This window comes from Anguilla rostrata, chromosome 17 (assembly GCF_018555375.3).
Source record: "Anguilla rostrata isolate EN2019 chromosome 17, ASM1855537v3, whole genome shotgun sequence".
NCBI lineage: Eukaryota > Metazoa > Chordata > Actinopteri > Anguilliformes > Anguillidae > Anguilla > Anguilla rostrata.
The window spans coordinates 984,971-1,006,864 of record NC_057949.1 but is presented as its reverse complement, the minus strand read 5'-3'; the positions used below and the strand labels follow the sequence as shown (position 1 = coordinate 1,006,864).

At 43.1% G+C, this 21,894-nt stretch overlaps 6 non-coding genes across 6 annotated transcripts; 2 read left to right on the top strand and 4 right to left on the bottom strand.

The window, feature by feature from the left end:
- Positions 1–14,457: 14,457 nt before the first annotated feature.
- On the bottom strand, positions 14,458–14,534 carry trnaf-gaa (transfer RNA phenylalanine (anticodon GAA)). The gene has a single exon. It is a non-coding gene; the product is annotated as a tRNA-Phe (tRNA).
- Positions 14,535–15,791: 1,257 nt separating this feature from the next.
- On the top strand, positions 15,792–15,863 carry trnad-guc (transfer RNA aspartic acid (anticodon GUC)). The gene has a single exon. It is a non-coding gene; the product is annotated as a tRNA-Asp (tRNA).
- A 56-nt stretch (positions 15,864–15,919) lies between these two features.
- On the bottom strand, positions 15,920–15,993 carry trnai-aau (transfer RNA isoleucine (anticodon AAU)). Its single transcript has one exon. It is a non-coding gene; the product is annotated as a tRNA-Ile (tRNA).
- Positions 15,994–18,479: 2,486 nt separating this feature from the next.
- Positions 18,480–18,552, bottom strand: trnaf-gaa (transfer RNA phenylalanine (anticodon GAA)). Its single transcript has one exon. It is a non-coding gene; the product is annotated as a tRNA-Phe (tRNA).
- Positions 18,553–19,805: 1,253 nt separating this feature from the next.
- trnad-guc (transfer RNA aspartic acid (anticodon GUC)) lies at positions 19,806–19,877 on the top strand. The gene has a single exon. It is a non-coding gene; the product is annotated as a tRNA-Asp (tRNA).
- Positions 19,878–19,935: 58 nt separating this feature from the next.
- On the bottom strand, positions 19,936–20,009 carry trnai-aau (transfer RNA isoleucine (anticodon AAU)). The gene has a single exon. It is a non-coding gene; the product is annotated as a tRNA-Ile (tRNA).
- Between the last annotated feature and the right edge of the window lie 1,885 nt (positions 20,010–21,894).

Genomic DNA, 21,894 nt, shown 5'->3' with positions numbered 1-21,894 from the left:
CTTTTAGAATCATCCAATACACAACAGTACTTTTGATGATTTATTTTCCATCCCTTCACTCTTGTAAAGGAGACAACAGGCCTTTTCAGTCACATATGTGTATTCCTGAGCTGACTTCTTGATTGATCGAGAGCTCACTTACCTGATTGGCTGAAAGTAGCCATTTAATGCAGACCAAGGCGTGTACACCCTCACAAACAAACACTACCGTTTTTCTCGCTCCGATGCTGGCTGGTGTCAGCAAGTCTGCGTGAAATATGCGACTAGGCTAAATCCTAGCCTTGCTCTGTCTAGTTTGAGTTTTGACAACAAGCTTGCAAAACAATCCTGAGCTATGTGCCACAGCACAGACAGGCACCCTGGCTAGAGAAGTGCAATTTATTAGTGACCACGATTTGGTAAGTGTTTCTGTGCTGAGTGTTTTTGGACTTTTTTGGAATTAGTATCGGTCATTGTTATTAACAAATTAGCATTAGCTAGCATTAGCTACAGCTCCTTATTTTCAATCGAAATGTTTTTGGAATTCATCTGTCAAGCTTTTATTATTATTATTATTATTATTATTATTATTATTTTCTGTTAAAACATTTAATTCATATCCAGGGAGATAGCCAACTGCTTGCAAGTTAGATGACATGTGTAGCCATTTACTTGCACAATCGCATTTCAGGCTGGAAAATAACCCATTAAACCAGAGAAATTGCTGAGTTGGCTTAGAATCTTTATCGCCAAAGAATGTAGCAAGGCTGGCAGCATCAGTATAGCAATGGACGCTGCAACGAAAGTTTAAGTACGTCACACTGGTTTTAGAATTTAATTACCTCACCCGGATCATTTTTGCAGCCCGGATCAAAATAGGCGTGACAGCTCCACTGGGCCAATTGGCAGTGGGTACCTGGATTTATTGAGTTTATGTAAATCTTAATGTTGTTGGTAAGATTGACTGTGGACCTTTGGAGCAGTGATAGCTTGTGGAACCAATATTTTAGATGAGTCTGTATCTGAAACTGCAACAAAACTACTACTACTTTTCTCCAAAGTTTAAAAGCTGTTGTATTATCTTGATCTGAAAAATGGGCACAGTTGAACCACTTGATCTGCAGTCAGAAGTCAGGGTTTCCTCCAGAAAAGTTGTCAGGCCCGGTGGCAAGTATCCTTTGACAGAGCCCGGCGGCCTGGCGCGGGCTGGCGGCCAAGTGTCTTTTTTGATGGGGCCCAGTGCGGGCCAGCGACAGACTGATGGCAGCATTAAGGTAGGGCCCTATAGACAGACTGATGGCAGCATTAAGGTAGGGCCCTATAGTTTCTGTGATAACAGAATCACGGACGGAATCGCGGAATTTTAAAAAGCTATAACACAGATTCCATAGGGCCCTACATTAAGTCAGTGCTAAAAGCTGACTGGAGATTTGAAAATATGACTACGTAATGTGAATGTTGTTATAAATAAGCCATTTATTCAACACAAATTTTAAAAAATCAACAACAACATCAATCAACTATTTACAGCATAACAGAGTCTTACAAAGAATCTGACAACAATGTAGTCTTTGAATGCTGTGTTTTCAACAACAACAAAATAAATTAAATCAAAATAAATAATATCAAAGTTTTTGCACTCCACAAAAAACTTGCATTCAAGTCCTGATTGGCTACTGAATCTTACAACAAGCCTTGGAATGCTGGGCACATTTTAATAGGGATGGGAATCGAGAACCGGTTCCAAGTTGTCCTATTCGTTGGAATCGTATGCCTCCGAGCTTATCGATTCCTGTGATCGAAGCCAGCATGTTTTTACGACAGCTGCAAAACAATGATGTAACACCTTGGGGGAGGCACGCACGCAGGCAACCTCTCTTAGGTGTTTGTTTTGGGCAGCTTTCACAACAAATTTGATCCGGGCTGCCAGCCTTGATACTGTTGCGATAAAGATTCTAAGACAACTCGGCAGTTTCTCTGGATTAACAGGTTATTTTCTAGCCTGAAATGCGATCATATTACTAAATGGCTACACATGTCATGTAACGTGCAAGTAGTTGGCTATCTCCCTGGATATGAAGTAAATGTTTTTACCAATAAATAATAATAATAAATGCAATTTTATTTAAATAGCTATACAAAAAGGCAAAATAAATGTTGTGGTTGCGATTGCCGTCGTAGATGTAAAAAAAAAAAGTTTGCTCTCTTTGCAGTGGTTTGGGCTGGAAAAGAGCTGTAAGAGCGGGATATGCACAACACTGCCTACTGATTCGCTACTGAATCTTACAACAATGCACAGCCTTGGAATGCTGGGCACATTTAAACAACAAAAAAATATCTATATCTGTGTTACTGACTGTTTGGCTAGCTAGCTAAGTTAGCTAAATGACCACATTGTCGTGCACATCAATGTCATCAAGCTAACGTTATTAATAAACAAGTGAAGTCGTTATTTCGATGACGATTAATAAGTCATGTAATGTTACAATGTATCGAACATTACATTCGTGCTATTAGTTGAACGTTACCTACACACTGCTTAAGTTAATATAAAAAGAATGTTTGTAACAAGGTTAGTTAGCCTACTAAATAAGAAATGGTGGCTTGCTAGGTAACGTTAGCTTGTGATAGTTGGAAGCGTTGGAAGTGTTGAACGTCACTACGCACATTGAGGGTAAAGAACACTGATCACAGACCTGCTGTTTTCCTATAGTGAGTTCACGTTTTAACCAACAGATGTCGCTGGGGAGCTTTCCAACCGAGCCACCCCACTGTAACTGTAGTTTAAAAAACATTAAAAATACGGAGTGGAACACTAAGAGATGAATTTTCATTATAGAAACCTGAAGATTCTTCTGAAAAGATAGCAATAAACCTAACATAAAAATTGGCATCATGCCCAATGGAATTATTTGTGAAGCATAAAAAGGTCTATAAGGTGATCATGTTGGCTGTGTTCCTTTTGAGCAGCAACTAGACCTACAATGTCTACAAAGCCCCTTGAATATGAGACAACCTGCTGCATGTCTGACGCTTTCTCCAATGCTTATAGACACTGCTACTAAAGACTGCAACTCTTCATCTGTTGTGAAATGCTAACATGATGATTGCTGTTACTGCAGTTATTTAAAAAATGTCACTTAATGAACAACAATTGCCATCACAAATTAATAACTTGTGACGCAGAACATATAAATGTAACTTCTATGAGAGTTCTGGATATTTTCATACAGTCTGTGGTCCATTGGAGGAGTGACAGCCACTGCCACAACATCACATAACACCAATGACTGTCAAAGTATATCAGGACAGCAGCTGGTTTTCTCCAATGTTTAATTAAAAGGCAAATGGCTTAGCTATGCTCAGAAGTCCTGAACAATAATAATATTTTCCAAAAAAGTATGAAAAATTGTTCACAACGTTTCATCAGTTGCAGTAGAACTTAGGACCTTGGGAACACAGATACGCTTGCTGCAAGAATTCCTTGTGGAAGCTCATTTGTGTTAGATTACATGCATACGGTCAGCTTGGGAGTAGTTAGACGCATGTTAATATTCTTGACTTGTGGCCCAAAACTTTGTCGTTGATCTGTAAGGCAAAAGGAAGAAATATAACAAAAATGAAATGCACTGAGAGGGAAGATGCCGAGTGAATTTGCTTGGCAACCCCAGGGTTTACATGAACTTGACAGGTGGAAGGCCACCGAACTACGGCAGTTTTTGTTATACCCGGGACCTGTGGTACTAAAAAAATGTGTTGTCCCCTGAAAGATACAAACATTTCCTGTCCTTGACAGTAGCCATGTCATTATGCTGGAGTCAGATGAGAGGACTCGGAATGTTACCTCCAATTTGCTCATGAACTAATGAAACCCTTTGTCATGTGCTGTGCTGATCTGCATGGCAAGTGTTTTCCTGTGTACAATGTACATGGACTTATCCAGTTTCATGAAGATGTCAGCCACTTCAACTGTTCATTAAATGAAATTTCCTGTTTTCCTTTTGAAAACTATCTGCATCAAATCAAGAAACGTGTGAGGAGCGGGAAAAGTCCCCTAGAACAGGTCACCAGGCGTTTGTTGGAAATTGAACATGCAGAAGTGCTCGTGTTACCCCACTACTCAAAAAACCCACCTTAGACCCCTCCGATGTAGCAAATTATCGACCCGTATCCCTTCTACCCTTTCTGTCCAAAACCCTCGAACGAGCAGTTCTTAAACAACTAACCTCTTTTCTCCATCAGAACAACCTGCTAGACCCTCACCAGTCTGGCTTCCGATCTGGGCACTCAACAGAGACTGCACTCCTAGCTGTGACGGAGGCACTTGCCACTGCAAGAGCCTCACGCCTTTCCTCTGTCCTGATCCTTCTTGACCTGTCTGCAGCTTTTGACACGGTCAACCATAAAATACTCTTCTCCACCTTGGCTGGGATGGGAATTGCCGGGACTGCCCTGTCTTGGTTCGCTTCCTATCTTGCAGATAGGACCTACCAGGTCACCTGGAAGGGGTCTGCCTCTGCTTCTCATCCACTTGTTACGGGAGTGCCGCAGGGATCTGTACTGGGACCTCTGCTGTTCTCCTTATACACCAGATCTCTTGGTTCAGTCATTAATTCACATGGTTTTTCCTATCATTGTTATGCAGATGACACACAACTCTTCTTTTCTTTCCCCCCCTCGGCCACACTAGTCAATGATAAGATCTCTTCCTGCCTGGCTGACATCTCCACCTGGATGGCCAGCCACCATCTGAAGCTCAACCTCAACAAAACTGAGCTGCTCTTCTTCCCGCACAAGACCTCCTTGCTTCGTGAACTCTCAATCACGGTTGATGGCACCACAGTGACTGCCTCTCACTCTGCCAAGAGCTTGGGGGTGGTCCTGGATGACCAACTGGACCTCAAGGAGCACATCAAGGCAACATCAAGGTCCTGCAGATTCCTCCTATACAACATCAGGAGGATTCGACCATACCTGACGACGCACTCCACCCAGCTGCTCGTCCAGGCTACGGTGACCTCTCGCCTTGATTACTGCAACTCTCTCCTTGCAAACCTGCCAGCTTGTGCCATACAGCCACTACAGATGATTCAGAATGCCGCTGCCCGGCTCATCTACAACCTCCCCAAATTCTCCCACGTCACTCCTCTGCTGCGATCGCTTCACTGGCTACCGGTCGCTGCCAGGATCCGATTCAAAGCCCTGACCCTTGCCTACACTGCCGCCAACAGGACAGCCCCCATCTACTTGCAGGACATGACTCAATTCTATGTGCCTGCTCGACCACTCCGCTCTGCAGCAGCAGGGCGTCTTGTAACCCCTCCCACCCGCCCAAAGGGATCACAGAGCTTCTCCACCCTAGCTCCCCAGTGGTGGAACGAACTCCCCGTCCCTCTCCGAACCTCCCCCTCACTATCCATCTTCCGCCGTGGCCTGAAGACTCATCTCTTCAGACTATACCTAGAATAACCACCACCATGCTGTGTATATATATATATTTTTTAAAAAAAATTTAAAAAAAAAAAACCCTTTTTCCTTGTCACTTGTTACATGTTGCCCCATCCCTGCACTTCTTGGTAAATTGTATTTGTCCTAATACTCTAGCTTAATCTTCTGCCTAGTTTGGCTTTGCAGATGTTAGACCAGGATAGTGTTCATTGTTCTCAGCTAGAAATAGCTGTACAAAATAAGTAATTGTACCTTACTGAACCTGTGTTCAGCAGTTGTCCACGATCATGAAAATACACTTCTTGTACGTCGCTTTGGATAAAAGCGTCTGCCAAATGAATGTAATGTAATGTAATGTAATGAACGAGAGCAAAACAACCTGACACACAGCCTAAAGTGTTTGTTTCTGTGAAAGAAAAAGACAGTTTTCTCTTGAGAGATGACAGATTTGCTTTCATTCAAGAAAAAATTGCTGATGGCACTTTTGCGTGTGAAATTATGCACCAGCACCACACTTCAACATTATTTCAACAACCGTGCAGCTCCAAACTTCTAAATATAGTGTACATAGTCAATGGGCAGGGCAGGATGAAAAGAGGACTACCGCGTGAAACCGATCTGTTCCGCAAGGTGGCCTGCCTCCTGCAAGAAACTGGTGGTTATGTCCTCATACCCCTTCACTATGGCGTGGAACACAAATCTTAAAGCAACATCCAAGATGGCCGCCAGCCCAGTCCTTTGTTTGTGTGCCTGCATGTGAGCTCTTAACTTTATTTTGTTTTATCTGTGTTTTATATTGATAATCCAGCCAAGGAAAGTGACTTTTTTTTACATCTAATCAAGAGGTGACTCTCTTTTGGCTCTTTTGGCTTCTTAGAACTACCCAAAAGGGAGATAATTTTACTGCTGTTAGGTCTCCTCTACCAGCTATAGCCTGGCCCTCTTTTACCAGCTACAGCCTGGGCCTTCCACCAGCTACGGTTTGGCCTCCTCTGCTAGCTACAGCCTGGGTCTTCTCTGCTAGCTGCATCCTGGGCCTCTTCTACTAGCTACAGCCTGGGCCTCCTCTGCTAGCTACAGCCTGGGCCTCTTCTACCAGCTACAGCCTGGGCCTCTTCTACCAGCTACAGCCCAGGCCTCTTCTACCAGCTACAGCCTGCGCCTCCTCTACCAGCTACAGCCTGGCCTCCCCTACCAGCTACAGCCTGGGCCTCTTCTACCAGCTACAGCCTGGGCCTCCTCTACCAGCTCCAGCCTGGGCCTCTTCTATCAGCTACAGCCTGGCCTCCTCTGCTAGCTTCAGCCTGGGCCTTCTCTGCTAGCCACAGCCTGTGCCTCTGTTATTGGATTGGACATGTTTTATCCAGTAAAACCTTCTTTGCCTTTTCGGCTTACAATATTTTTTATTTTTTGGCACATATCGGCTCAAACAACCTGCTTTTTCAGCAGGTACACGCAAGAGTCTGCCATCATTTCCAATGGTGGTGGTACTTTGGACTTCAGTTTATCATCCAGGGACATTTCTTCCTTCTGGATTACAAAGATTTTTGGACTTCTTACTAGGTGTGTATTGAATCTTATTCATTTGTACTCTTACATGTTATTGCATCAGTTCCATGACTCCTCATTAATTTTGACCAAACCCTCAGTGAAAGATAAACAAATGCGATGAAAGAAGTGAGGGATGCCATTTATTCTGGTCAAACACTACTCCTGGGAGAGATGGGCTGTCTTATGAATTATTCAAACATTTGGATGAGTTAGTTCTTGAAGAAATTCTAGCTTTGTTTAACTCGGTGTGGGCAGAGGGTTGTCTACCTAAGGAATGGAAACATGCAGTCGTAGTCCCTATCTTGAAACCAGGTAAAGATGCATCTGACCCCAGTTCATATCAGCCTATAGCATTAACATCAGTGCTTTGTAAAATCGTGGAAAGGATGATTACCAATAGGCTTGTTTATTTTTTAGAAAGTAAGGGACTTTTTGCCAATTTCCAAAACGGCTTCAGAAATGGTAGTTCAACAATGGAGTCAGTCACAGTTTTAGACCAAGATATTAAAAAGGCATTTGATAGTAAAGAAATTGTGGTAAGTGTATTTTTGGATATTGAGAAAGCCTATGATTCCTTGTGGAAGGAGGGACTAATGATTAAAATATATGATTTAGGAGTTAGAGGTAGAACGTTCAATTGGATCAAAGATTTTCTCATGAAAAGAACAATACAAGTACAAGTGGGTGGGAAAAGCTCAAAAATCGTTGAAATGGGAAGTGGTACCCCGCAAGGAAGTGTAATTAGCCCAGTCCTATTTAATATAATGATAAATGATATATTTAGTAACATTGGAAGATGGTTTGGACAGTCTTTATTTGCAGATGATGGTGCCATTTGGAGAAGAGGAAGAAATGCAGAGTTTATTTTAAAACAAGTCCAAAAGGCTCTAGTTTCTGTAGAAGAATGGGCAGACAAATGGGGCTTTAAAATCTCAGCTGCAAAGTCTAAATTTATGATATTTGATTTTAGAAGAAAGTTACCTAACCTAGGACTGCACATGTATGGATCTTCACTGGAGAGAGTGAAAGACTTCAAATTTCTGGGAATTTGGTTTGAAGAGCAAATGACTTGGGCTGTTCATACAGCAAGAGCACTAGCAAAAGGGGAAAAAGTGTTAAATGTCATGAGAAGTCTGGCTGGATGTGACTTGGGGGCAGAGAGAGAGACTATGCATTTAATATACCAGGCGCAATGATAAGATCTGTACTTGACTATGGGTGTTTTGTTTATGGCTCAGCTGCCAAGTCGGTGCTCGGGAAATTAGACATTCTACAGAGCAAGGCATTGAGACTCTGCTGTGGGGCTTTTAAAACTTCCCCAATTCCTGCACTGCTTATTGAAATGGGAGAAATGCCCTTATACTTAAGGCGTATTAAGTTGGGGCTGCAGTACTGGGTAAAACTAAGTGGCGCTAATCAAACACTCCCAGCCAGGTGTCTTTTACAAGGGTCATGGGATCCGGGTGGCAAGATTAAAAGGAAACAATTTTTTGACAGTGTAAATCAGTGGGCCAGTAAATTGAGAATGGAGCAGGAAAGCATAGCAAATCATACGGGCTGGTTACCTGTACCTTTTTGGGTAATGCAAGAAAAATGAAGGAAAAGGACAGTAGTGTGATAGTTTCAAAAATAGAACATTACCTCAACAGAGAGATGGAATCTTATTTGAAAGTTTTTACAGATGGTTCTAGGGACCCAGAGAGTGGGAAAGCAGGATTTGGACTGTATTTGGCTCAGTTTGGTCTTAGGATTGAGCGGCGTGTCACTGATGGAAGTTCTGTCTTCACAACAGAACTACTGGCAATTCTTTGGGCTTTGTGGTGGACAGAGGACGTAAGACCAAAGAAAGTCCTCATTTGTTCTGACTCAGCAGCTGCTCTGATGGCTAAAAGAGGACTTAAATCAAAAGCTCGGCCTGACCTTATTAATGAGATTTTATCTGTTTTGTTCAGAATTGGGAAATCTGGTTGCGAAGTCAAGTTCTGCTGGGTTCCTGGGCATACTGGAGTTGAGGGAAATTAAATAGCTGACGCTATAGCAAAGGCAAGTCTTAAGAAAGGAGACATAGATGTAAATATATCCCTGGGAAGGATGGAACTTAGAGGAAAAATCAAGGAGGGTGTTGAAAGAGAATGGCAGGGATTATGGGAAAAGGAGACTAAAGGAAGACACAATTTTTATTTTCATCCTCAGATTAAAACACCCAGTTGTTGGTCTGGAACCTGAAGAGATTCAGTTAAAATTAGCAGACTGAGGCTTGAACACTGTGGGTTAATCATTACTTGCATATTGTAGGAAAACATCCAACAGGACTATTTGAGTGTGGAAACCCAGAAACAGTCAAGCATGCTCTCCTGGAGTGTGGCAAGTATAAAGCAGAGAGGGAAACTTTCTATAAGAGATGGTCAGACCTAGGAGTAGTTGCATTCTCCATTAAATCTTTTTTTGGCCAAAGCGAGAACCACCAGCTGATCACCAATACAGTTTTACAGTTCCTGCATGAGTCAGGGCTGTATATGAGAGTATGAGCTGCAATTGTTAAATTTCTATCCTGTGGAGGGCAGTAATACGCCTAGTTGCGTCTACACTGCCGAAAACTGACAAGAAGAAGAAGAACAACAACAAATGCGATGTTTTGGCACTGTTTTCAGACGTGGGTTAATCATTCTCATGTTGTTTGTCTCTGGCAATATTCACCCAAACCCAGGGCCTGCTATTCAAGGCCCCACTGCCTCTAGTCTGTCGTTTAATGATTTTTGTGAACAGGCTTTTTACATGTCAATATCCGTAGTTTGTTGCCAAAACTTGATTATTTAAAATCTTGGGTGCGTACTGCAAACCCTGATGTTTTGGCTGTCTCTGAATCGTGGCTTAAGAAAAGTGTCTCTAATCTTGAAATTCAAATATCGGGCTACATTGTCTTTCGTCAGGATAGATCCACTAAGGGAGGTGGTGTGACTATCTTTGTAAAAGACCATTTGCAATGTTCTGTAACACTGTCTAAGTCAGTCCCCAAGCAATTTGAACTGTTACTGTTGAAACTTAAACTGTCAAAAAATTTCACTCTCTCTGTTGCTGTTTGCTATAGACCACCCTTTGCTCCAGCATGTACACTAACAGCTCTTGGTGAACTTCTGGCCCCTCACATTTCCTATGAGTTTGTCCTTCTGGGTGATCTAAACTGGGATATGATCAACCCCCCAGATTTAGTCATATAGAAATTTGATGCTTTAAACCTCTTTCAACTTATTACTGAGCCAACCAGACATAATTTGAAATCACCCTCAGCTGCCACACTGACTGATATTATTCTCACTAACACTCCATCAAACTATCAAACTGGAGTCTTCAGTCAAGACTTGAGTGACCACTGTGCCATTGCATGCGTTCGCTCTGGCCTCTCTGTCAAACGCCCACCAGTGATTGCGACCAAGCGCTCACTGAAAAACTTCGACAATCAAGCCTTCCTACATGATGTTGCAGCTGTGAACTGGGATAGAATCAACCTTATCCCTCTGTGGATGATGCCTGGTCTTATTTCAAGAATACCTTTAGCCTTATCATTGATAAACACGCCCCACTGAAAAGATTCCGGACCAAGAATTGTTACAGCCCCTGGTTTACTCACGACTTGACTGCTGTGATCCAACTAAAAAATGCCTTATGGCAGAGAGCTAGGTCTTCTCAGTCTCCTGCCGACTGGCTGGCCTTCAGACAATGCAGAAACAAAACCACACAGGCGATCAGGAAAGCTAAAATCAGTCACTTCAAAGAGAAATTCTCAGCTTGCGGATCTGACGCCAAGAAGTTCTGGAAAACAGTCAAGTCCATGGAAAACAAACTTGCTTCTCCTCATCTACCCACCTCTATGAAATTTGGTGAAATTGTTGTTAATGATAAAGCACGCTTGGCCACGCTCTTCAACCACCACTTCGTGAAATCATTGGATGTCTTTGATGCAGCTGCTCCTAACACTGCCTCAACTCATACTCCTACTTCATCATCCAGCATTAACAGCTTCTCCCTTCAACCTGTTATGATTTCCGAAGTCCTGGATGAACTCATTAAGTTAAATCCAAACAAGTCAGCTGGATCCGATGGGCTTGACCCTGTGTTTTTAAAAGCGGCCACTCATATTATTGCTGCCCCCATTACAAGCCTGTTTAACCTGTCATTTCAACTGTCTGTATTCCCCCTTGACTGTAAATCTGCCATGATTCTCCCCCTCTTCAAAGGAGGCTCTGGCTCTGACCCGAACTGCTACAGGCTAATTTCCATCTTGCCCTGCCTGGCCAAAGTCATAGAGAAACTAGTTCATAAACAACTAATTCACTTCATTGACTCTAATCACATTCTGTCTGACCTGCAGTCTGGGTTTAGGACAGGCCACGAATGTATCACCGCTACCCTGAAGGTCCTTGACGACATTGTTACCGCCATGGACAACAAGCACGTCTGTGTAACTGCTTTTATAGACCTAGCCAAGGCTTTTGACTCAGACTTAGTAGCATTGGCCTGTCCAGCAGATGCTGCAACTGGTTTGCCAGCTACCTTGCTGATCGTGTCCAGAGGGTGAAGACCGAAAACATCACGTCGGAACCACTTTTCATCACTAAAGGTGTGCCTCAAGGCTCCATCTTTGGCCCAACCTTGTTCTCCATCTATATTAACGAGGTAGCCAAGGCCGTTGGTAGCTCCCGGATACATCTGAATGCTGATGATACTATCATATATTTAGCTGGCCCCTCAGTACATGCTGCTGTGTCCACTCTTCAACAAAGCCTCACCTCTATCCAGCAGTCTTTCCACAACCTCCACCTGCTCCTCAACTCCAAAAAGACCAAATGTATGCTGTTTGACCGGAAAAATCTTAACATCTCCAGCGCCCCCAAGATTTTCAGTGCTGATGGCTTGGAACTGGAGTTTGTCAGCTCCTATAAATACCTTGGCCTCTGGTTGGACTCATCTCTCTCATTTAACACTCACATCAATAACCTTCTGGCTAAAGTCAAAGCTAGACTTGGTTTTCTGTATGGAAACAAGGCTTCTTTCACGCACTCCGCCAAATACACTCTTGTGAAAATGACCATCCTTCCTCTGTTTGACTATGGCAATACAATTTATAAAATGGCATCAAAGGGCATCCTTAGCAAGCTCGACACACTCCACCACTCAGCAATCCGTTTTGCCTCATGTGCACCCTTCACCACTCACCAATGTGATCTCTACAAACTGGTGGATTGGCCCTCCCTTCATACCAGGCGGCTACAACATTGGCTGCACTTAGTTTATAAAACACTCCTGGGAAAGACACCCTGCTACCTCTCAAACCTCCTGCACATTTCCGACAGCAATTACCGTTTCATATCCAGTGATTTCATAATGCTCATCATTCCAAAAGTCTGTACTGTCTTTGGCCGTAATTCCTTTCATTTTGCTGCTGCAAACAATTGGAACACACTACAAAACACACTCAAACTCACAGCTCTCACATCTCTCAACGTTCAAACAAAATCTGCAACAGGTCATAGTTGACTGCTGCACCTGCTGACCAGCCCTCTCTTCTCTCTCTCTCCCGTTACAACTGTACAAAGAATATCCAGTAACTCACCTTCTCTTGCACATAGTGTTTATTTATTGGTTTATTGATTTTATTTATCGACTTTTGATTTATTTTATTTACCTATGCCGTCTTTTGCCGTTTCTAGTGTACTGTCGTGTCATACTGTATATCGTACTGTATTGTATCTATACTGCATGTGTCGTTTTGTGTTGACTGTGTTTATTTTACATATTTACTGTTGCTGACGCCTCTTGGCCAGGTCATCATTGTAAATGAGAATTGGTTCTCAACTGATTTTACCTGGTTAAATAAAGGTCAAATAAAATAAATTAAAAAAAGGTTGAATTTAGTCTAATCTCCATTTTAATTAACTGTAGAAGAGTCCACCGTTATTGATTGTAATAATCATATATCTCATAGATATATATATATATATATATATCATAGATAATTATAGTGGAAATGTGTTCCTATGGCCTAACTGGTAGAACAAGGTGCTAGTAATGCCTATGGTCACGGGTTTTATTCCTAGGGACCACACATACTGATACAAAATGTATACTTTATCCTGCAGTACAAGGTGCTGTGGATAAAGGCCTATGCTAAATGAAAATGTTAAAACTGAAAGTGACATGCATATACTGTCCTTTCCAAATCATGTATTTATCCGGACGGAGTGTAGCACAGTGGGTAAGGAACTGGGCTTGTAACCGAAAGGTCGCAGGTTCGATTCCAGGGTAAGGACATTGCCGTTGTATCCTTGAGCAAGGTACTTAACTGGAATTGCTTCAGTATATATCCAGCTGTATAAATGGATACAATGTAAAAAAAAAAATGCTATGTAAAAGTTGTGTAAGTCGCTCTGGATAAGAGCGTCTGCTAAATGCCTGTAATGTAATGTAATGTATGCCAGGGCAGTGTGGGCATTGTGATCCCTAGAAATGTTCAATAACAATATTAAAATGTGATCTAATTTTACTTCTGTATTGTAAGTAAGGTGAAGATGCACCTGAAATACCTGGGATCCAGTAGCAGGATTTAGTCCAGAAAAAGTCTGCTTAAGGCACACTATTATAAACGTTTCTGTAAGGGAAGTAACGTTAACCCATGATAATATTATGTTATTACATATTAATATGTTAGCTATTATTGTGATGTTCTGTGGAGCACTGACATGTTGTATGGCCTAGCTAGAACTGTAGTTGCATAGTATACATAGACTAATAAAATTTGGTTCACTGGACTGACTGTGAATCCCTGTGAGACTGATCTGAGCTGAGTATAAATCAAGTACGATATACTTCACGCTAACTTTGATAGATGCATACATGTGATATGATGATGATTTTTTATTGGCATTCCAATATAAAATACTCACGATGTATCCTTTGCCGGGAGGTGATGAGAAGCAGAGTCTGAAGCCGTTTCGCTAGTCTCATCCGATATTGGGACATTGGAAATAGGGAGGACACAATGATCGGCCTCTGGGGCACGAAGACGAGGTGGCAGTGGAGGAAAGGAGTGTGCATTTTTTGAGTATTGGGACGGACCCCAAATGAGAAGGGAAACCAGTTTATCTCAGGCCGTTTTCTCACCTGCAATTGAATCACGCCTGGCAAAAGTCAATAGAGCCTTCTAGACAGGCTGTTCTCACATTGCCCCTGCCCAGTAAGTAATCAGCAACAATGGAGTACAAACGATGATTGACAGCGATGTTCCCACACTGCCACACATGGCGTTTAGTGCAGGTCCACATCTCAGGAGCTTGGTCGCACGAAGACCCGACAGTCCTAAATGGAAAAACTACAAATCTTAGAACTGGATTCCACTCTGTGGAACCGGTATCAGCTTAAGCAGGAGGTAAACTCAAGCAGAGGGGCTCAGCTGTACGCGACGAAAGATGAAACACCTCCCATTGCCGAAACCCGGGATTGAACCAGGGACCTTTAGATCTTCAGTCTAACCGCTCTCGCCACAGCTGAGCTATTTCGGCCGGCGAGTTTGCAGCATTCCTCGGATTTGCCGGGCCTGGGCCTGGTAGGTGGCGTGACAGAAATCTTCCGCCAGGGCTCCGCTGGGAGCTAAAGCAGCAAAATCTCTGCACAAAGCATGCTAAAGTATGAAGTACTTGAGTAAGACTGCAACAGTTTCTTTTAAAAATACTTTGCCTGGTAACACGTGCACAGTACGTCGGACAGTACATTTGCAATTGTCAATGTTTTCGGTGCTTGTCCCTTACAGACAAACCAATTCAAAAAATGTCTTTTTTATGCCGGTCTTGGACTAGGGGCTTCTTCCTTGCGCGACAGCCTTTCGGGCCATGGCGATGTAGGATTCTCGAAATGGTGGATGTAGATACTTTGGTACCTTACGCCTCCAACTCCTTCACCAGCTCCTTTGTTGTCGTCTTGGGATTCAGTTGAACCTTTCGGACCAAAGTTCGTTCAGCCCAGGTAGATAATTGTTCCCTACTTCCTGAACGATGCAGTGTCTTTGTGGTCCCAAGATTTTTATATTTGCAGACAATTGTTTGTACAGATGCTCGTGGTACCTTCAGTTGTTTGGAAATTGCTCCCAAGGAGGACCCTGACTTTTGGAGGTCCAGAATTTCTTTTCTGAGGTCTTGGCTGAGTTGCTTGGATTTTCCCATGGTATCATGGGCAACAAGGCAGTGGCTCTAAAGGTAGGCCCTTCAATGCAGCCACAGGTGCCAATAAACTCCCAATGAAGTCCTAATTATGACAGTTGGACAATCAGAAGCTTCTAAAAAGTCATTACATCAATGTCTGGAATCTTCCAGACTGTGTAAGGAGACAGTCATCTTGGTGTATGTAAACCTGCGACCATCTGGAATTCTGAATGAATTAAAACGGAAATAAATCAGTCTCTAATCGACTGTTGTAAAATTACCGCTGATGTGAACAAAGCAGATGCCCTAATTGACTAGCCAAAAGATACGTATGGTAACATGAAATGTGCGGAGTCGTGAAAAACTGAGTTTGAGTATCTTAAGCCTTGGTGCATGTGAACTTTTGGCCGCAACCGTACATGTAAAAATTCTTGTCAAACAAATTCACAGATGTCACAAGCTGCACTAACGGAAAAGAGTCTACAACCCATACAAAACCCGTGTGAATTTCATCGTATGTTCCCTTCTAATTAGGACACATTGTGGAAGAGAACACGTCGGTGTTTACTGGCATTTTCAGGGTAAAGCCACGGGCGACAGGGGGCGCACTAACCAGCTTTGTCCTCGTTAGTATAGTGGTCAGTATCCCCGCCTGTCACGCGGGAGACCGGGGTTCAATTCCCCGACGGGGAGAATACGTTTTTGTTGTCCACTCTGACAAAACGTAGTAAAGGAAGGCCAGAGAGCCTTGGCCCGTGCAGGGGTCGAACCCGCGACCTTGGCGTTATTAGCACCACGCTCTAACCAACTGAGCTAACCGGCCCGTGAACAGGTCATCCCGTCAGCTATCGCCGGCAACCATAGGGTAATTGCTTTCACACCAAGAGATTGTGGAAGTTACGCTAGGAATTCAAAGACGCATCGGAACAAGATGACACGTCCCGCCAAATTCCTAACTCGAATCATTGACTCAGAGCCCAGAAGGCCGACCGATTCATCGTTGCCCCTGCTCTTTTTTGGAATTCGGTGGAACCGGGGGAACACTGTTGAAGACAGACAGTACCGCGGATTCTGGATACGGCTTCGGCTCAGCTGGTCCAATGGGGAATTGGCAATACCGAGAGCAGGAGAGTCTAGCTCCCGAAAACCAGTGGCGGGGTCGCTCTTCCATTTTCGCTTCCATTTCTTTCCAATGGCGTGCTCTGCCCCGGTCATTCCTTACCAATCAAATCTCCCCGTCTCTGCGGTCCATTTCTTACCAATCGGGTCTCGTTCAGCCCGTCCATTTCTTACCAATCAAATCTCCCCGTCTCTCCGGTCCATTTCTTACCGGTCGGGTCTCGTTCAGCCCGTCCATTTCTTACTAATCAAATCTCCCCCTCTCTTCGGTCCATTTCTTACCAGTCGGGACTCGTCATTCCCATCAATTTCTTACCTATCAAATCTTCCCTTCTCTGCAGCTCCATTTCTTACCGACCAGGACTCGTCATGCCCGTCCATTTCTCGCCAATCAAATGTGGCAGCACAACTGTTTACTTTGAATGCATGGCACCGATTAGATGTGGATGACAGGAGAACGCGATGTTCTATCTTGTTCTATCAAGGCCCATGGTCCTGGAACGAGCTGCAGGCTAAGCTCAAACTTGATTATCTCATCTCGTTACCAGATTTTAAAAGACGGATAATTGATATTTGGTCTGTGACCTGTGCTTGTTTTAAACCCTGAACTTGTTTAACACTGTTTTAGTTCATGTATTCTGTCATGTTGGTTGGTTTATTCTGTGCGCTACTGTTGTCGTTGTTTTTGTTTTGTACGCCGTTTCATATAGCTTTGGCCCTGTCTTGGCTATTTCTCACTTAAGGTTTTAATCTCAACGTGACTTCCTAGTCAAATAAAGGTTCATATTGTCTAGACAGTCTGCATTGTGAAGAGATCAAGACAACAGCCTCTGTCATTCACTGCGATACTGAAGAACACTGTGGGATTTTGCATGATTTATAAAGGTAAGACAACTGCATTAAATTATTTAAATCGTTAACGGTTTAAGACAAAAAGCTAGCTATTGTCTGACAGTAATGAAGATGGTACGTTTCCTTTTTACCATATTTGATTATTTAGCGATAGCTTGCTGATGGAAATTTACCTCAAGACGATTCCCTGACAAAACGTAGTAGTACATAAAGTTTTTGTTAAGTATAATAATGTACATCAAGATCATTTTCAAAGTATAGTTTAAGTACTTTATAAAATGAAATTGGTCCATTTTAATTATAATTAAAGTATGTCCTGGGGCTACACTTTAAGTGTGCCATTACTGAACTACCACTAAACTTTGTATGCCATATCTTTAAAATGTGATCTAATTTTACTTCTGTATTGTAAGTAAGGTGAAGATGCACTGGAAATACCTGGGATCCAGTAGCAGGGATTTAGTCCAGAAAAAGTCTGCTTAAGGCACACTATTATAAACGTTTCTGTAAGGGAAGTAACGTTAACCCATGATAATATTATGTTATTACATATTAATATGTTAGCTATTATTGTGATGTTCTGTGGAGCACTGACATGTTGTATGGCCTAGCTAGAACTGTAGTTGCATAGTATACATAGACTAATAAAATTAGGTTCACTGGACTGACTGTGAATCCCTGTTAGACTGATCTGAGCTGAGTATAAATCAAGTACGATATACTTCACGCTAACTTTGATAGATGCATACATGTGATATGATGATGATTTTTTATTGGCATTCCAATATAAAATACTCACGATGTATCCTTTGCCGGGAGGTGATGAGAAGCAGAGTCTGAAGCCGTTTCGCTAGTCTCATCCGATATTGGGACATTGGAAATGAGGAGGACACAATGATCGGCCTCTGGGGCACGAAGACGAGGTGGCAGTGGAGGAAAGGAGTGTGCATTTTTTGAGTATTGGGACGGACCCCAAATGAGAAGGGAAACCAGTTTATCTCAGGCCGTTTTCTCACCTGCAATTGAATCACGCCTCGGCAAAAGTCAATAGAGCCTTCTAGACAGGCTGTTCTCACATTGCCCCTGCCCAGTAAGTAATCAGCAACAATGGAGTACAAACGATGATTGACAGCGATGTTCCCACACTGCCACACATGGCGTTTAGTGCAGGTCCACATCTCAGGAGCTTGGTCGCACGAAGACCCGACAGTCCTAAATGGAAAAACTACAAATCTTAGAACTGGATTCCACTCTGTGGAACCGGTATCAGCTTAAGCAGGAGGTAAACTCAAGCAGAGGGGCTCAGCTGTACGCGACGAAAGATGAAACACCTCCCATTGCCGAAACCCGGGATTGAACCAGGGACCTTTAGATCTTCAGTCTAACGCTCTCCCAGCTGAGCTATTTCGGCCACGAAGTTTGCAGCATTCCTCGGATTTGCCGGGCCTGGGCCTGGTAGGACGTACAGAAATCTTCCGCCAGGGCTCCGCTGGGAGCTAAAGCAGCAAAATCTCTGCACAAAGCATGCTAAAGTATGAAGTACTTGAGTAAGACTGCAACAGTTTCTTTTAAAAATACTTTGCCTGGTAACACGTGCACAGTACGTCGGACAGTACATTTGCAATTGTCAATGTTTTGGTGCTTGTCCCTTACAGACAAACCAATTCAAAAAATGTCTTTTTTATGCCGGTCTTGGACTAGGGGCTTCTTCCTTGCGCGACAGCCTTTCGGGCCATGGCGATGTAGGATTCTCGAAATGGTGGATGTAGATACTTTGGTACCTTACGCCTCCAACTCCTTCACCAGCTCCTTTGTTGTCGTCTTGGGATTCAGTTGAACCTTTCGGACCAAAGTTCGTTCAGCCCAGGTAGATAATTGTTCCCTACTTCCTGAACGATGCAGTGTCTTTGTGGTCCCAAGATTTTTATATTTGCAGACAATTGTTTGTACAGATGCTCGTGGTACCTTCAGTTGTTTGGAAATTGCTCCCAAGGAGGACCCTGACTTTTGGAGGTCCAGAATTTCTTTTCTGAGGTCTTGGCTGAGTTGCTTGGATTTTCCCATGGTATCATGGGCAACAAGGCAGTGGCTCTAAAGGTAGGCCCTTCAATGCAGCCACAGGTGCCAATAAACTCCCAATGAAGTCCTAATTATGACAGTTGGACAATCAGAAGCTTCTAAAAAGTCATTACATCAATGTCTGGAATCTTCCAGACTGTGTAAGGAGACAGTCATCTTGGTGTATGTAAACCTGCGACCATCTGGAATTCTGAATGAATTAAAACGGAAATAAATCTGTCTCTAATCGGCTGTTGTAAAATTACCGCTGATGTGAACAAAGCAGATGCCCTAATTGACTAGCCAAAAGATACGTATGGTAACATGAAATGTGCGGAGTCGTGAAAAACTGAGTTTGAGTATCTTAAGCCTTGGTGCATGTGAACTTTTGGCCGCAACCGTACATGTAAAAATTCTTGTCAAACAAATTCACAGATGTCACAAGCTGCACTAACGGAAAAGAGTCTACAACCCATACAAAACCCGTGTGAATTTCATCGTATGTTCCCTTCTAATTAGGACACATTGTGGAAGAGAACACGTCGGTGTTTACTGGCATTTTCAGGGTAAAGCCACGGGCGACAGGGGGCGCACTAACCAGCTTTGTCCTCGTTAGTATAGTGGTCAGTATCCCCGCCTGTCACGCGGGAGACCGGGGTTCAATTCCCCGACGGGGAGAATACGTTTTTGTTGTCCACTCTGACAAAAACGTAGTAAAGGGAAGGCCAGAGAGCCCTGGCCCGTGCGGGGGTCGAACCCGCGACCTTGGCGTTATTAGCACCACGCTCTAACCAACTGAGCTAACCGGCCCGTGAACAGGTCATCCCGTCAGCTATCGCCGGCAACCATAGGGTAATTGCTTTCACACCAAGAGATTGTGGAAGTTACGCTAGGAATTCAAAGACGCATCGGAACAAGATGACACGTCCCGCCAAATTCCTAACTCGAATCATTGACTCAGAGCCCAGAAGGCCGACCGATTCATCGTTGCCCCTGCTCTTTTTTGGAATTCGGTGGAACCGGGGGAACACTGTTGAAGACAGACAGTACCGCGGATTCTGGATACGGCTTCGGCTCAGCTGGTCCAATGGGGAATTGGCAATACCGAGAGCAGGAGAGTCTAGCTCCCGAAAACCAGTGGCGGGGTCGCTCTTCCATTTTCGCTTCCATTTCTTTCCAATGGCGTGCTCTGCCCCGTTCATTCCTTACCAATCAAATCTCCCCGTCTCTGCGGTCCATTTCTTACCAATCGGGTCTCGTTCAGCCCGTCCATTTCTTACCAATCAAATCTCCCCGTCTCTCCGGTCCATTTCTTACCGGTCGGGTCTCGTTCAGCCCGTCCATTTCTTACTAATCAAATCTCCCCCTCTCTTCGGTCCATTTCTTACCAGTCGGGACTCGTCATTCCCATCAATTTCTTACCTATCAAATCTTCCCTTCTCTGCAGCTCCATTTCTTACCGACCAGGACTCGTCATGCCCGTCCATTTCTCGCCAATCAAATGTGGCAGCACAACTGTTTACTTTGAATGCATGGCACCGATTAGATGTGGATGACAGGAGAACGCGATGTTCTATCTTGTTCTATCAAGGCCCATGGTCCTGGAACGAGCTGCAGGCTAAGCTCAAACTTGATTATCTCATCTCGTTACCAGATTTTAAAAGACGGATAATTGATATTTGGTCTGTGACCTGTGCTTGTTTTAAACCCTGAACTTGTTTAACACTGTTTTAGTTCATGTATTCTGTCATGTTGGTTGGTTTATTCTGTGCGCTACTGTTGTCGTTGTTTTTGTTTTGTACGCCGTTTCATATAGCTTTGGCCCTGTCTTGGCTATTTCTCACTTAAGGTTTTAATCTCAACGTGACTTCCTAGTCAAATAAAGGTTCATATTGTCTAGACAGTCTGCATTGTGAAGAGATCAAGACAACAGCCTCTGTCATTCACTGCGATACTGAAGAACACTGTGGGATTTTGCATGATTTATAAAGGTAAGACAACTGCATTAAATTATTTAAATCGTTAACGGTTTAAGACAAAAAGCTAGCTATTGTCTGACAGTAATGAAGATGGTACGTTTCCTTTTACCATATTTGATTATTTAGCGATAGCTTGCTGATGGAAATTTACCTCAAGACGATTCCTGACAAAAACGTAGTAGTACATAAAGTTTTTGTTAAGTATAATAATGTACATCAAGATCATTTTCAAAGTATAGTTTAAGTACTTTATAAAATGAAATTGGTCCATTTTAATTATAATTAAAGTATGTCCTGGGGCTACACTTTAAGTGTGCCATTACTGAACTACCACTAAACTTTGTATGCCATATCTTTAAAATGTGATCTAATTTTACTTCTGTATTGTAAGTAAGGTGAAGATGCACTGGAAATACCTGGGATCCAGTAGCAGGGATTTAGTCCAGAAAAAGTCTGCTTAAGGCACACTATTATAAACGTTTCTGTAAGGGAAGTAACGTTAACCCATGATAATATTATGTTATTACATATTAATATGTTAGCTATTATTGTGATGTTCTGTGGAGCACTGACATGTTGTATGGCCTAGCTAGAACTGTAGTTGCATAGTATACATAGACTAATAAAATTAGGTTCACTGGACTGACTGTGAATCCCTGTTAGACTGATCTGAGCTGAGTATAAATCAAGTACGATATACTTCACGCTAACTTTGA